Source organism: Schistocerca nitens, chromosome 4 (genome assembly GCF_023898315.1).
Source record: "Schistocerca nitens isolate TAMUIC-IGC-003100 chromosome 4, iqSchNite1.1, whole genome shotgun sequence".
NCBI lineage: Eukaryota > Metazoa > Arthropoda > Insecta > Orthoptera > Acrididae > Schistocerca > Schistocerca nitens.
In genome coordinates this window covers 308,022,130-308,037,766 of record NC_064617.1, presented here as the reverse complement: position 1 = coordinate 308,037,766, position 15,637 = coordinate 308,022,130, and the positions used below count along the sequence as shown (strand labels likewise).

At 41.5% G+C, this 15,637-nt stretch overlaps 1 protein-coding gene across 1 annotated transcript in view; it reads left to right on the top strand.

The window, feature by feature from the left end:
- Nucleotides 1–15,637, top strand: part of LOC126253138 (potassium voltage-gated channel subfamily KQT member 4) — a 1,084,963-nt gene that overhangs the window by 392,768 nt on the left and 676,558 nt on the right. The gene's annotated exons all lie outside the window — the stretch shown is intronic.

The window sequence follows — 15,637 nt, the reverse complement described above, 5'->3', positions numbered from 1 at the left end:
TTCGCGTAATTTTTGTTTGTCTGCAAGGCTTTGGCTATGTTTATGTTTGCTGTGAAGTTCCCTTTGCTTCCGCAGCAGTTTTCTAACTCGGTTGTTTTACCACGGGGCTCATTTCCATCTCTTAAGATCTTGCTTGGCACATACTCATCTAACGCATATTGTACGATGGTTTTGAACTTTGTCCACTGATCCTCAACACTATCTGTACTTGATACAAAACTTTTGTGTTGAGCCGTCAGGTACTCTGTAATCTGCTTTTTGGTCACTTTTGCTAAACAGAAAAATCTTCCTACCTTTTTTAATATTTCTATTTACGGCTGAAATCATCGATGCCGTAACCGCTTTATGATCGCTGATTCACTGTTCTGCGTTAATTGTTTCAAATAGTTCGAGTCTGTTTGTCACCAGAAGGTCTAATATGTTATCGCCACGAGTCGGTTCTCTGTTTAACTGCTCAAGGTAGTTTTCAGATAAAGCACTTAAAAAAATTTCACTGGATTCTTTGTCCCTGCCACCCGTTATGAACGTTTGAGTCTCCCAGTCTATATCCAGCAAATTAAAATCTCCACCCAGACCTATAACATGGTGGGGAAATCTACTCGAAATATTTTCCAAATTATCCTTCAGGTGCCCAGCCACAACAGCTGCTGAGCCAGGGGGCCTATAAAGACATCCAATTACCATGTCTGAGCCTGCTTTAACCGTGACCTTCACCCAAATCATTTCACATTTCGGATCTCCGTTAATTTCCTTCGATACTATTGCACTTCTTATCGCTATAAACACGCCTCCCCCTTCACTGTCCAGCCTGTCTCTGCGGTATACATTCCAATCTGAGTTTAGGATTTCATTACTGTTTAAATCTGGTTTCAGCCAACTTTCTGTCCCTAGTGCTGAGAAATAATGGTTAAGAAAAACATTGACTCATTGCACCGTTTCCTAGTTAATAAGCATTGAACAAGCCAAAAACGCCGTTGCTTACGCCAATTCCACGGCCCGCCAGATGTAATTAGTGTCGGCTGTTCTCGCATCGTAGATGATAGTGCATGGGACTGCTCCGTCTTTGGTTTGGGTTAGATCCTTCCTACCACCACAAGTCTAATTTTTGTTTTTTTGTTTAACTCTCTTTTTCCGTTTTAGAAAATGAAACGAAGTACACGTATGACGACACCGTCAGTGATGCGCCGTTTGAATTTACGCGCGCAACGGCCTGGTTGGCTATCTTCAGTGCTAAATAACTCGAAACGGCGTAACGCATCGAATTTTTTTTTTTCAACAATTATTTCTCAGCAAATCCTACGCTACAACAACCTTACAAGCTTTTCAGATTGTTTCTGAAGGTCCCTTATATCCTGTGGGAGTTGTTCCAATTTTACAGTTTAATTTCTCTAATTTACATCGAAATACTGTTCAAATAATATAGCAGCACGGCGCACACCAAATGTTATGCAAGAAGAAGATGAAATTATTTTATGTTGCTTGCAGAAATTATTGTTAACTATTTTTTCGTGCCTTAATTCCTTGCTTAATGTGAATAATTTGAAAGATGTGCTAACAGTTGTCAATCTTTGCATCGATATTTGTGTAACGTTCGTGTTCATTGCATTTCAGAACAATGGAAAACATTTACCAAAAAAAGTAAACAACATTAAAAAACATAGCTGAGTCTGTACGAAATTGCATGGTTAATCTTCGTATCAACTTTCATCCAGCGTGGTAGTTCACTGTTCTGTGCAATAAAGGATTTTTCCTGAAGAAGGAAGGTATATACCTCAGTCGGTACAAGGAATGTAAACGAAAGTCAAAATTCCAAGTTCAAGTCCCAGACTGTCACACAATTTTAATTGTTTAAAAAGTTTCAAAACGTCAGACAATCCGCTTAACATATTTAGTAATCAAATTAGTCTTCAAAACTTCTGTAGTCTGCCCCAGCTACTGTTTTTACAAAGGTAACCAAAAACAGGAAGCAGTTTTCACCGTTCCGGAAGTTGAAATCGACTTCAAACATTTTTGTGTAGTGCCTCCGACTTCCACACAATGCTTTGACTATTGTTATGTTTTCAGTATAAAGTGATGAACTCCATTCTTACCAAAAGTACGGAATGGGAGCTAAAGTCCGTTAGAGGCTTTGTGAGACTGTCCAACAATTGCTGCGAAATTCGTTTTGTGTAGTTTCGTGTGGACAGTGTTCACAAAAAGCGACATTCATCTTGTACAAAAGACTCTTACAGTTAGTTGTTCGTGGAAGGTACATGCTATATAATGTACGCTTTCTCTTCACGTATCTTTGGCTTCACCTGCTTATACACTTTTCTTCGACTATCTTCCGACACCATATTTTGCGCGTTTTCGGTTTTATCGTCATTTTCGGGACTTCTTCCACGTACACCATCTTGAAGTACTATGACATTTTAATTCGACCGCTTATTTCTTAATTTGTGGTAATGGAGTGAGAGTCATCTTATCAGATTTCAATCAGTTACAATGAATATTCAGTTGCGAAAAAATAAATAATTTCATGGCGATGAAAAAACTGCATAATTATGCATTTAACCAAAAATACACAACACGACTGCACTGAAACGCTTTGTAAACAAATATATTCTTCTGAAGTTGAATATTTAAATACTTTATAGCGCTATAGCTGAAGATTAGATGGATAGATCACATAACTAATGAGGAGGTATTGAATAGGATTGGGGAGAAGAGGAGACTGTGGCACAACTTGACCAGAAGAAGGGATCCGTTGGTAGGACATGTTCTGAGGCATGAAGGGATCACCAGTTTACTACTTGAGGGCAGCGTCGAGGGTAAAAATTGTAGAGGGAGACCAAGAGATGAATACACTAAGCAGATTCAGAAGGATGTAGGCTGCAGTACGTACTGGGAGATGAAGAAGCTTGCACAGGATAGAGTAGCATGGAGAGCTGCATCAAGCCAGTGTCAGGACTGAAGACCACAACAACAACAACATAACAATATAACGAAAACCGGGCGTCATTTTATCAACGCTATTTCTGAACCCTAAACCGTTACTTTGGCTAACTATCAACAACGTCGACAGACATAACTGAGTGATTTTTCTTTCTTTGATTTTTGGGAACCATTACTCTCATATACAGGGTGATCAGAAACAATCTGAAAAGCTTGTTTGGGTGTTACGGGGAAGACTGTGCTGAGAAAGAACTGTTACAAAAAATGTTCTATACTTGTCCTCTTTTCCGAGTCACTTAGCATTCTACTTAGCCAATGGAGCCCGTCGTGCGTGCAAATTCAAGCAGATTGCCAGAGGCGATGTCGTCAAACGTGTTTTTCGTTTGGTTTCCTCAAACCTAACGAAAGCAGCTTTTGTTCTCAAGGCTTATATTTATTGTTTGAACTGGTAATGAGCATATCAACAAGTGGTAACGTACGGACACACAGACGTCCGTGCATTACAGCATTTTAGCGCACGCAAGTGCTTGAATTAGCGCACGCAACGACTTGCTTGGCTAATTTCAATGCTAAATAACTCGGAAATGGCGTAACGTATGGAATATTTTTCTTGACAATTATTTCTCAGCACAGCCTCCCCTGCGACATCCTTACACGCTTTTAAGATTGATTCTGACCGCGCTGTGGAGGATGTCTAAAAGTTGGTTTGTTATAAAACGTTTATCAGCTCTTACAGAATTTTTTTATGCCTGATTTCAAAGTATTCTCCACTCGTCGCTCCTAGAGCACCAAGGCAATATTAAAGTTCTGCCCATATACGGGTCAGCATTGCAGCATCAACAGCTTTGATTGATGCACTTACATTCACTTATTCGTGTACGAAGGGTAGTAGTATCATTGATGCAGTTCTGTACATGTGATCCTATAAAAAGAAGTCTAATAGCAAGGCATCGGGAGAGCGATGTGTTCATGCGATAGAATAGTCATGGCCCATCCACCTCTCAGGAAATATGTCATTCATCACATCCCGCACGTTCATTCTACAATGCAGGGTGCATTATCATGCTGAGAGATGATGGATGGCTGCAGGTCTTCGATCCGTGGTAGCTGTAACTGTTCCAACATTTCGAGGTAAACATCCCCCGTTACGATTTTATCTGCGAAGAAAACTGGGCCTCTCACCCTACTCTGCATTGGGCCACACGAAACATTAAGCTTCGGGTTACCACGGATGTGGTCTTGTCACAGATTGGGATACTCCATACCAGATGACACATTGCGCCTTCTTCTGGTGTGTTACTATTTTGATGCACTCCAAGTCAAATCTGTAGCCAAGGACGAAAAAAAACTTTGAGAGCGAGCTATGCAATAAACAAAGGTCCTCTATTTCTAATATTTATCTAACTGTAATTGTTTGAAATAATAGCGGAGTTACACACTATAAACACACTATAAAATACTAAATCTGAATGGACTAACAGTGTAAAATACTATAGCTGACAGTTAAGTCCTATAGTACTCAGAGAGAGCAGTAGCTGAATACATCCACAGAAGATATTGATCTAGAATCAGTATTGTCATTGTTTAAATTGATTTCATGAGACGGCACAACGAAGGAAAGCTCCCAATATTGCTGTTGTATACTAGTTACCTTTAAGGGGGGTAGGACGTCAAATGGGCCGACTTGGAGCAGGAGAGGCACCACAGGACATTTTATTTTCTACTGTATATACTTTTACAAATAAATTCATAAAACTTTATCATAATGATCAGGAAGGATTCAGGATTCACAATGATAGCAGTGGAAGTGAAAAAACATAACAAAATAATTTTTTTAGATATGAACGTTCATCATTTTTTCACTTACCTTTTGCTGCATTTGTTGCTATAGGTACATTTTTCTTCACAAGTGAGAGAGATTCTTTGATGAATTTTGCGCAGCTTACAAACCATACTTGCAGGTGTGTGAAACTCTAGAATTTTCCAAATCTATTAAAAACTGTGGTAAAAATTGAGATAATTATCTACAAAATTTGATTTTTTTAAACATAAAGTTTAAAACGTAACAGCTGATTCATTTTTTCATAAATTAAATAGATTCTAGAGTTTCCGACACATGTAAGTATCGTTTGTATGCTGTGCAAAATTCATCGAACAGTGTCTCTTTCTTATGAAGAAAAGTGTACCTATAGCAACAAATGCAGCCAGTAGTAAGTGAAAAATGATGAAATTTCACATGTAAAAAAATTATTTTGTTATGTTTTTAAACTTCCGCTGCTACGAGTGTGAATCCTGAATCCTTCCTGGTCATGCTGACAAAGTTATATGAATGTACTTGTAAAAGTATAGACAGAGTAAATTAAAATGTCCTGTGGTGCCTCTCCTTCTCCAAGTCGGCCCGTTTGACGTCCTACCCCCCTTAAAATCAATTTCACAACTTGACACGCCTTCCTGTGTTGCTTGCACACAGCCCTCTTGACGCCAGTGTTCTGCCGTGTTGCCGAACCAACGCCTGGCTGCTAACTAGGAGCGACGCGGCGCTTGCCGAGTGGAACCGTTCGCGTGTGACAGTTGTCACCAGGCAGCAGGCAGCAGACAGCCTTTGTGATGAAGCTCTCCTCGCGGTATTTGTTCCCATCGACTTTCCCTCTTTGTCTGCTCATTGCTCGTCGTGCACATTTTGCAAACGAATGGCAGATGAAGATGAAAGCACTCTGCAGTACGAGTACCCGGAGTCGGTTTATATTAGCGACCATGGAGCAGGAAGAGAAGGAAAGGAAGGAGAAATTTGGGCAAGGAACTATACTCCAGGGAGAAGAAATAAAAGTTATGTGGTGGTGGTAAATCTGTCCGATTCGGCAAAGGATTTGGGAAATTATTCAACGGAGTGGTTAGATTGGCATCAACAGAGGTAAAAACAACGGCGATTGAGTGTAGTCGAGTAAAGCCAGCAGATTCTGGGTGAATTACATGAGAAAATAAGACTAGAGGTCTACCATTTGCCCAGAAAATACCTGATGATGACAGATGTAAAGAGGATACAAAATGTGGAGTGCCAATAGACAAAAAACTAATTTCTGAATAAGCAAAATATTGCATATAAGTTTAAAATGTTAAGAGGTAGTTTCTAAAAGTGTTTTTGTGAAGTGCAACTGTATACGGAAGACAAAGTGGCTGATAAAACAGTGTAGGCAAGGAATTTTTAAAAGTGGCGATACCGACAAATGCTAAAGAATGGGTGACTAGATGGGATAGATGCTGAAGAAAACCTAGGGAGTTGAAAATCGGGAGACTTGACTAAGAGAAATGGCTGGTTGATAGGACACGTCGTCAAGTATCAATGAGTAGTTGGTTTGTTAATAGTTGGAAGAGCATGTGCATGAGAGTGTGTGTGTGTGTGTGTGTGTGTGTGTGTGTGTGTGTGTGTGTGTGTGTGTGTGTGTGTGTGTGTGGGTGGAGAGAGTTTCATCAAATTAGTCTTCGGACTGAAGCCCACAACAGCAGTAATTGATATTATCACTTATAAATAACATTTCAGAATACGATGAACGCATTCTAGATGACGTGTTTCTGTTTTACTGATATTGACGAACTTGCGTCACTGCATTAATCATATAGGCTATGGCATGAAGCACTAATAGTATTTTATGAATTTTCAGTCTTTATTACCGAGTGTGGTCACTCGCATGTTGGAGGACGGCAATTGTGACCTCTTTACGCCGATACAGATTTGCATTTTTCGTGGTATTCTTAAATCGCTTAATGTGAATGCCGGGAATGTTCCTTTGAAAAGAAAACGTTCAAATTTTTCCATGTCCTTGCCCCTATTCGAGCTTGTACCTCGTGTATAATGAACTTATGGTATGAGGAGTTAAATCCTGATATTCCTCCCTACCTTTTGACTTTATTCATGCTGTGGCCTGTGTCTGGGACATACACCAGTGCTAAATTTATGTGTTAAACACTGCAAGACACAATGTCTGTCATCACTAACACGTCGTCCTCTGTTTGCTAAGTGAGTCAGTTTCAGTGGATTAGAATGGTACAAAAATCAGAAAGCCTTATACGTATTGTATTCATAATATCACCCTCATTATTATGTCGTACCCAGCAGAAATTAATTCCGATTGCGATTTCTAAGGATCTTGTTACCGCATACCATGTTCCGAAGTGTCCTGTATATAACATTAATTTATAACGTATGTACTCATTATTAATAGAAGTTATATTTTTTAAATCTTCAATGATAACGTGGAGTACACAGTAGTTGCTCCACACATTCGATTAATATCTGCTTTGGGGTAGTATATAAACACAGCGTACTTGTATCTGTCCCCAATAAAAGTTTTTGGTGGAAAATAAAATGATAATCTAATGTAAATCAAGTGGCGGATGTTATAAAAATTGTGACTATTTATTGTGTGTTCGTATGTGAGAATATGTGTGGAATTGTGTGCTACGTACTACGTTTCCGTTTAGCCTGTTTTTTCAAATGGTTCAAATGGCTCTGAGCACTATGGGACTCAACTGCTGAGGTCATTAGTCCCCTAGAACTTAGAACTAGTTAAACCTAACTAACCTAAGGACATCACACACATCCATGCCCGAGGCAGGATTCGAACCTGCGACCGTAGCGGTCTCGCGGCTCCAGACTGCAGCGCCAGAACCGCGCGGCCACTTCGGCCGGCCCTGTTTTTTCGGGAAATATCTTGCGAGAAGAGAAAAACTTCTGCGTGGAAACTCTGAGTAAGTCGTCCAGCCCCACTAATTTCTCTTACCAACTAATTACGAACATCGTGTATTCGGATTATTATTTCTCAGCTGCAGCGATGGGGCCATACAAGCGCTGTCAGGGAGCTGAAATGTTCATTCGCTCTCCATAGGCGAGTCAAGAAATTTCTAACTTTCCTACATCTTATGGATGAATTGTAAAGGGGAGAGACAGTATAAAGTTATAAAGAAAATGTTCTATAATTGCAAAACAAAATCTGCAGAAAAGCGTGTATCGAGCCACGGTCCGATATGCAGTTAGTTGCATAATCATGCTTTGCTCTATTCTTCATTCTGAACTCATGCGGAAGCTGAGACTGCATATCACAGTGGAACTGTTTTTAACAAGCAACAAATTACAGGTCGTTAATGCTTCGAGCGAATGCAAATATTGGAACTTAAAATGAGTTGTTGACTGCTGCGAAAGAGTTTCACTTCTTTAAGCTTTTATAAACACGTGCAAAAGACGGAACAAGTGGATAGGCTGATCGCGTTCTGCAAATAGTATTACGGTTGTTTTCGTGGCACTTGACGCGAGCGAGTAATTAACCACGCAGCAGTGCGCTGTGAAAGCTCTTTGCTTTGGACCCGCCCATTTGTTTAATTGCCCTTTATCGACCGCAACGGCGGCGAGACAACGGTTTTCAGCACCAGCTGCTGCGCGCCGTCGCAAGTCAGATCTGTGATACATTTTAGGCATCGATGAAAAACACGGGTTGCATCTGAAGGGAAGGTACATGCTTTGAAAGGTGATAGTATCGGACTTTGGGAAAAAAAGACTTCACATGGACATATGCGCTATTGCGAATGGTTTCCGAGATAGAATGCGTTTGAGTACACATTTTATTTATTTTCTGTGTTAGTCAGCATATTGCAATTGTTTGCAACGTACCACAATAATGTAGAGAAATTCGAGACGAACAGTTTGATGAAGGACTCTTGCGGTCCATCACGTCTGGAAACTATCTAAGCCTACTGGCCTACAAAAACTACCTAAGCTACAATGCATGCGCGTCGCGCGAGATTTTCAGCATTCTCTCGCTCTCCTCGCGCAAGCTATCGCCCGTAAAGACAAGTGGATAGAAACTTGTTTTATAGGAAATGTAATGTGTTATTGTAGAAAAACGCACGAAACTGACATTAAAGGTGTTGTATCTCGGACGTCCTTTGGAATAATGCATATGTCCATATGAAGCCTTTTGTTCAGAATCACCAATACTGCCAACCCTCGAAGCATGTACCTTTCCTCCTCACTCAGCCTGTATTGCTCTGAATTTGTTAGGTGGAAATGCTTTTCACCACATCATAGCAGAATCGCTCTTACGCCTGAACTCGTCACTGCTTCGAATCAATGACCAAGGGATAAGACTGAAAGCACAGAATGTTAGCACAACACCTTACTTTATGTATGCTAAACACGCTGTTGTCTCCAAGCTATTGATGCGATTTCATCAATGTTCGCTCACCGTCCGACTAAAATGTTCCGATTCCTGGCGTATAAGCGATGATAGTGCAATAAGCACTGTAGCAGTTTCAACTATCAACTATAAACAATAAATGTGCATTCGACTAATCAGTGACCTGGGAATGTTAAGCAGGTAACGCAAGCCGTAGTGCGCCAACGTCGTCCTTGTCACAAATCGCGATGGAGCAACGAATTGAGTATCTCTAAATCAAGTGTTCAACACATTCTACAGAATGTTTTGATGAAGAGAAAACTTTGTACAAAGTTTGCCCCTAATTTTCTGCTATTGGTGGAAAGCAGTTTAAGGTAACATGTGTCTTTCACGGCCGAATTAATACACACTGAAGAGCCAAAAAAAATGGTAAACCTGCCTAATATCGTGTAGGGCCCTCGAGAGCACGCAGAAGTGCCGCACCACAACGTGGCATGGACTCGACTAATGTCAGAAGTAGTGCTGGAGTGAACTGACCACACCAATCCTGCTGAGCTGCCTATAAATCCATAAGAGTAAGAGGGGGTACACATCCCTTCTGAACAGCACGCTGTAAGGCATCCAAGTTAAGCTCAATAATATTCATGTCTGGTGAGTTTGATGGCCATCGGATGTGTTTAAACTCAGAAGAGTGCTCCTTGGACCACTCTTTAACAATTCTGGACGTGTGAGGTGTCGCGTTGTCCAGCTGGAATTGTACCAGTTCGTCGGAATGCACAATGGATATGAATGGATGCAGGTGATCAGACAGGATGCTTACATACTTGTCACCTGTCAGAGTCGTATCTAGACGTATCGGGTGTTCCATATCATTCCAACCGCACACGCCCCACACCATTACAGAGCCTCCACCAGCTTGAACAATCCCCTGCAAACATGCAGGGTCCATGGCTTCATGACGTTGTCTCCATACCCGTACACGTCCATCCGCTCGATACAATTAGAAACGAGATTCGTCCGACCAGGCAACATGTTTCCAGTCATCAACAGTCCAATGTCGGTGCTGGAGGGCCCCGGGCGAGGCGTAAAGATTTAGGTCGTGCAGTCATCAAGGGTAGATGTGTTGGCCTTCGGCTCCGAAACCCCGTATCGATGACATTGCGCTGAATAGTTCGTACGCCAACACTGAAATCTGCAGCAATTTGCGGAAGGGTTGCACTTCTGTCATGTACACTCGTGAAATGGTCGTACGGGAAAATCCCCGCTTCATCGCTGCCTCGAAGGTGCTGTGCCTCATCTCTCGTGCGCCGACTACAACACCGCGTTCATACTCACTTAAGTCTTGATAACCTGACACTAAAGCAGCAGTAACCGATCTAACAACTGCGTCAGACACTTGTCTTATATAGACGTTGCCGACTTCGGCGCCGTATTCTGCTTGTTTACGTATCTCTTCATTTGAATACGCATGCATATACAAGTTCCTTCAGCGCTTCAGTGTACACATACCATTTGTATCTTCTTCTTCTTTACCAAATTTATTTTATTTTAACTCCGTGTCTGGATGCCCTTTTTGATGCCACAGTCGTAAAGGTAACGTAAATGAGGGAAGTCGTGTACACTATCTGTGGGTGAATCGAAAAAACTTTGTACTGTATGTAACCGTTCATTTAGCGTCTTCTCTAGGACGTACTGCGGGAAGGAGCCCAGCGTTTGCGTAAAAGAGCGTGGAGAGTCGCCTAAAATCCCCGTTCAGTCTGGCCGGTGTACCAGAACATTGTCACTAATCCGACGCGCGGATTCAGTTCACTATAAGCTCACCTCCCTGTTTTGTAGTGTACCGCGCTGTGCGTTATGCTACACAAGCGGATCTGCGCTCCCATTTAAGATGCGGCGGGAAATTCAGAATTGTTGAAAATACACAATGTTATCCACTCCTCACATAATTTATCAGTATATCTAGACCACGGATCGAAAATTCCTGTTTGCTTCATGACGGGTAGCTTCTTATGGTGTGGCATTATGTGAAAATTCGATGTCGTGCCCCTGTTCGAGGAAACCCGCACTAACTGCGAACTCGTTTCGACGATATATTCTCACAGATTAACCTGAAATTGTTGCTTTTAAAATGCTTGAACAGAAAGATTAGGGTTTAACATTCAGTTAATGTTGATATCATTAGAGATTGAGCTGAATTTCGGTTCGGAGAAGGAAATCGGACGTGTTATTCAGCAGCAATTATGACGGCATTAGCATTAAGCGGATTAGGCAAACCACGGAACAGCGAAATCTGGATGGGCGGATGAGGGTGTAAAGCCGCCCATGACAGCGAGTACATTCCATCAATCACTGTCTTATTTCACTCGATTGTGGAAACGCTGAGCTAAAAATTGACTAGTCATGTGTTTGTCACGATGTTACTTATTACAACTGTTTTATCAGTGTGGTGTGCATAATTATGTAATGGTGAGAGGGATAAAAGTGCACAGCAACAAGGGCTACACAGGATGTGTGTTTTAACTTGAGACAACTGAATATCTCAAAAACGACGCATCGAAAGAAAAAAAATATTATACGTGAAAAGTAAAGGTGACATCTGTCTACGATTCAAATGGCCACCTCCTAGGTACTCCTCCTGCATAGGTGGGTCAACTTCAAATTTTAAAATAGGAACACCCATTTTATTGCATGTTCGGATTCTGTGCCAAAAACTACATACGGTTTACTCAAACCATTGTTTTCTATTCGTGGTAAACGGCTCAGTAATCGACGAATATCAAGTGTGCGTCAACTAAGAATGGATGTATTTGAGTCTACATTTAATTTATAATGTAAATGTAAACCTTTGTGCTCTAACGCTTGCTATTAATGTTCGAAATTTACTTCAGTGCTTACTATAGTGGGTACATCACGTGATGGGGCGCTGAGCGATGAGATGAGTACATGTGCGTTTACACGATATATCTTACATCTGCAAGAACAGTGAGGCAACTCAAAAATTCTGTATTGGAGGAAAATCGACTTAAAGGATTCTGTAAAACGTACATTCAAATAATATACGCTTCCTTGAAATTTCAAGTATTTTCAGCAGTATACAACAATAATATGGACATGTAGTTCTGTTATCGTCGAATGTGAGATGTCATTAAGTAATTATTAATTAGTTCAAGTTGTTTCACTTTTCTTCATTTTGTAAAAACTTGTTTTTGTTTTTATGAGCCTTGTTGTAATACTTTTGCTACTTTTCCGCCGCATATATATATATGGTATCACAGTTAGAGTGGAAAGCCTCAAGGCGAAAGTAATTACAACAAACATATGCAAGGTGCAATACAAGTGGATGAGGGCCACAATTAAATTTTAAATTTTTAAAATATATTACCATAATCTTTTAAGGCAGTTGGCCGCAATGTTTTTGCTTAAAGGGTAATTTCAAGAATCAAGTTTTAAACTGCTTAAGGCCCACAACTGATTTTCAAAAATTAAATAAATACATAAAGTCCAGTAAAAACAAGAGTTTTTGCATCATTGGCTGTCAGATTATAAACAGACAAACACCGGTGAGAAGGACAATAAAGAAAACGGCACTTAGAAGCCTCCATGGAGGTCATTCTGCCCTCGTTCACTTAGGTGAGACAGGTTGTGAGCCCAACTACACATAATCCGTCGGAACCCAACCAGGGGACAGCCAGGGACCGACCGAGACAACGACTTGCTTGTCACCAACCAGTACATGCGAACTCAAACAAAAAAGGTTACGAACGTGATAATCCACAATGAAGTATTTATTAGCTGTCAAAACTATTCATCATGTTGGACAGCGACACCAGATGCGGAAAGCACACTGACTGAAATTATGTTAGTGGTCAGGGCAGGTAACCGGAACACAGCAGAAAATTCCGCTGGTGTACTCAAATTGTAGTCAACCAATATAGTTAACTGCGCCGCATGGCGGCTAAATTCCAGCAATAGAAACACTCGGTGTTGCTCACCGGAAAACCTCCCCAACAGCGAACCACCGAAACGAACCACCACAACATGAATGCACGTGGCTTGGGTACTGGAAACCACTACTCAACTCTGACGACCTGGGTCGATGAACCACGAAGCTCGTAGCGATCGGACAGCACCACACACGCTCCGACACTGCGCAGAGACCACTTGCGGACCCAGCCGACTGCACCGCGCGGAGATGACTTCCCTGGACCGCAACAACCGACCGACTCACTCTGAATGCCAACAACATCTAAAATAGTCGTCAGTGGAATTAACGCCAGCTACACACATAAGCTGACTAACACTTGCACGAAGAGCTGAACGATACCCAACAATAACTAAGCACACACAGACACAGCCGACTCATGAACGATCGGCGAGCCAAAACGCGTCGTCCGGTAGGACGACCGACCGACGATCGCCCAAGACCGTGGCCCGGGTCAAGTGATTCTTGGCGGCAATGGTCGGGCGAGCCATGTCGACGTAGGCCTCACCGCTGCTCCAACCTGGCTGCATTAGTGCCGCATTGCAACTCCCCAGCTGGCAGGTCCAGACTGCGCTCCAGGCGCGTTCCAACTGACTGGCAGAGACGAACTCTCGACCGGTACTCGCTTACGACAGACAACGACCGGGAAGTAATAGTAGTCGAACAAAGAAACTACGAGAGGGGATACATCGATACCCGCTGCTAGCGCCGGTCACGTTCAGACAAAGCAGAAACTCGGTGACAGTAGTAATTTAAATTAACGTAGTGAGGTGGAACTACGTTAAAAACAGGGTGTAAGATACTGTGTGGTGGGAACACGAGCCACGCACGGCTCACTCCCTTCCTTCCTTCACATAGAGAGCATCCCAGAGTGCCCTTGAGAGCTAAACCACCAAGAATCGCTTCTCTCCTTTTATAAAGATCAATGTGTAGTTTTTTTTTCAATATCATAGGTTTTATTTAAGAAAATATACAGTAATATCACCAACAAAATTTACATTTTCACATGCACCATGTCTTATTTTAAGGCAACTGTGTCTGTTGTGAGAACGCATAGTCGTTGTAAGGTAGACCCAGGTGAGGAGGCAATTTATGTCTGGTGTAAAGGACATGTGAAACTGAAAATTTTGTTTGTGATATGACTGTATGGTTTCATAAATAAAATATGTAACCTAAAAAAAAAAGAATACACACACACACACACACACACACACACACACACACACACACACACTGCTCTTGTAAAGCTGTGAAGCAATTCTTGATGTTCTAGCTCTCAGGGGCAGTCCGGAATGCTCTCTGTGTGAGGCACCCCTGTGCACCTCTGTGAGTCGTTCACATTGTTACAACTAGAGCTGTATTGTTGAGTCTTGACTGCTATATGGCGGGTCTCCTTGGCGACCTAATATTTGCTGGCCGCCGAGGGTGACGTGGGACTGATGGACAATAGTTTAATTTATTAATGAATACGTAGAACCAAGTAATTAGTGTATGTATTTCGGGACACTGAAGGCAAGGACTGGAAGGACAGCAAAAGAAATAAACAGAGATTTTAAAATACCCAGGGTTGCATTTGGCGAATCAATGAAAGAATTCGATACTAAATTTCAGTTTTGTATGAAAAGGAAGAATTTCAGTGAATATGGATAGCCAATTTTCGCTTATGACTGTAGTACACGTACTTATAATGCAAAAACCACTTAAAAAGTGAAGAGACCTTGACATGTTATTTGTGACACATGCGAATTGTACACAGATGTAGTGGTGTTTGTGATACGAGATTATAGTGCATTTTCCTACTCTTAGTTACGAGTATGAGTAAAATTCAGTTTTCCTCCAGATTTAGAAGGGTTGGGGCTGTTCATGATGGCGATGACGTTGTTGTTAATGTTGCTTTGTTCATGGTTTGGAAGGTTTGGGTTTGGGTCACTCGGCATCTAGGGTATAAGTGAGTTTCGCTCATGGTTGCAGCTGATGCTGTTTGTCACCGGATTCCAATGCAGTTACGAAATTCCAGTGCAGTTGGCAGCCAAATGGGCATCAGCAAGGGTACTATTAACTCGCAATAAAGCGTCTGAAGTAACGTGGGGAACGATATTCAACTGTGTTGTAGAATTAGAAAAGGTTTGACGAAAGCTAGGATGTTTTTGATATTTTTGTTTAGGCCTGTTTATCGTTAATTCATCTAACTGTTTTCCTTCGAAGCCAGACGCTCCGCTTTGAGCTCCACTTTGGTCTGCTCGTCTAAGTAAAAACAAAGCATTCACAAACACAAACAGTAACGACGAAAATTTTGAAACATCCGTTCCTACTCTCATCTAATAACATAAAGTGACCACTATTATCTCTAATACGAAGCAGTAGCAAAATAAATCACCATAATTCTCTTTTAATTTCCAAGTTTTATAAGCTACTAGACGAGCATTGATTGATTTTTGCAAACATTGCACCACTTGGTTTATGTTAAAAGTGCACTGAACCTCATTATTGATTTTGAAAATATGATTATCATTTCATTTGCTGCAGGGGCGGGCGGGGCTGGGCTCTGAGCACT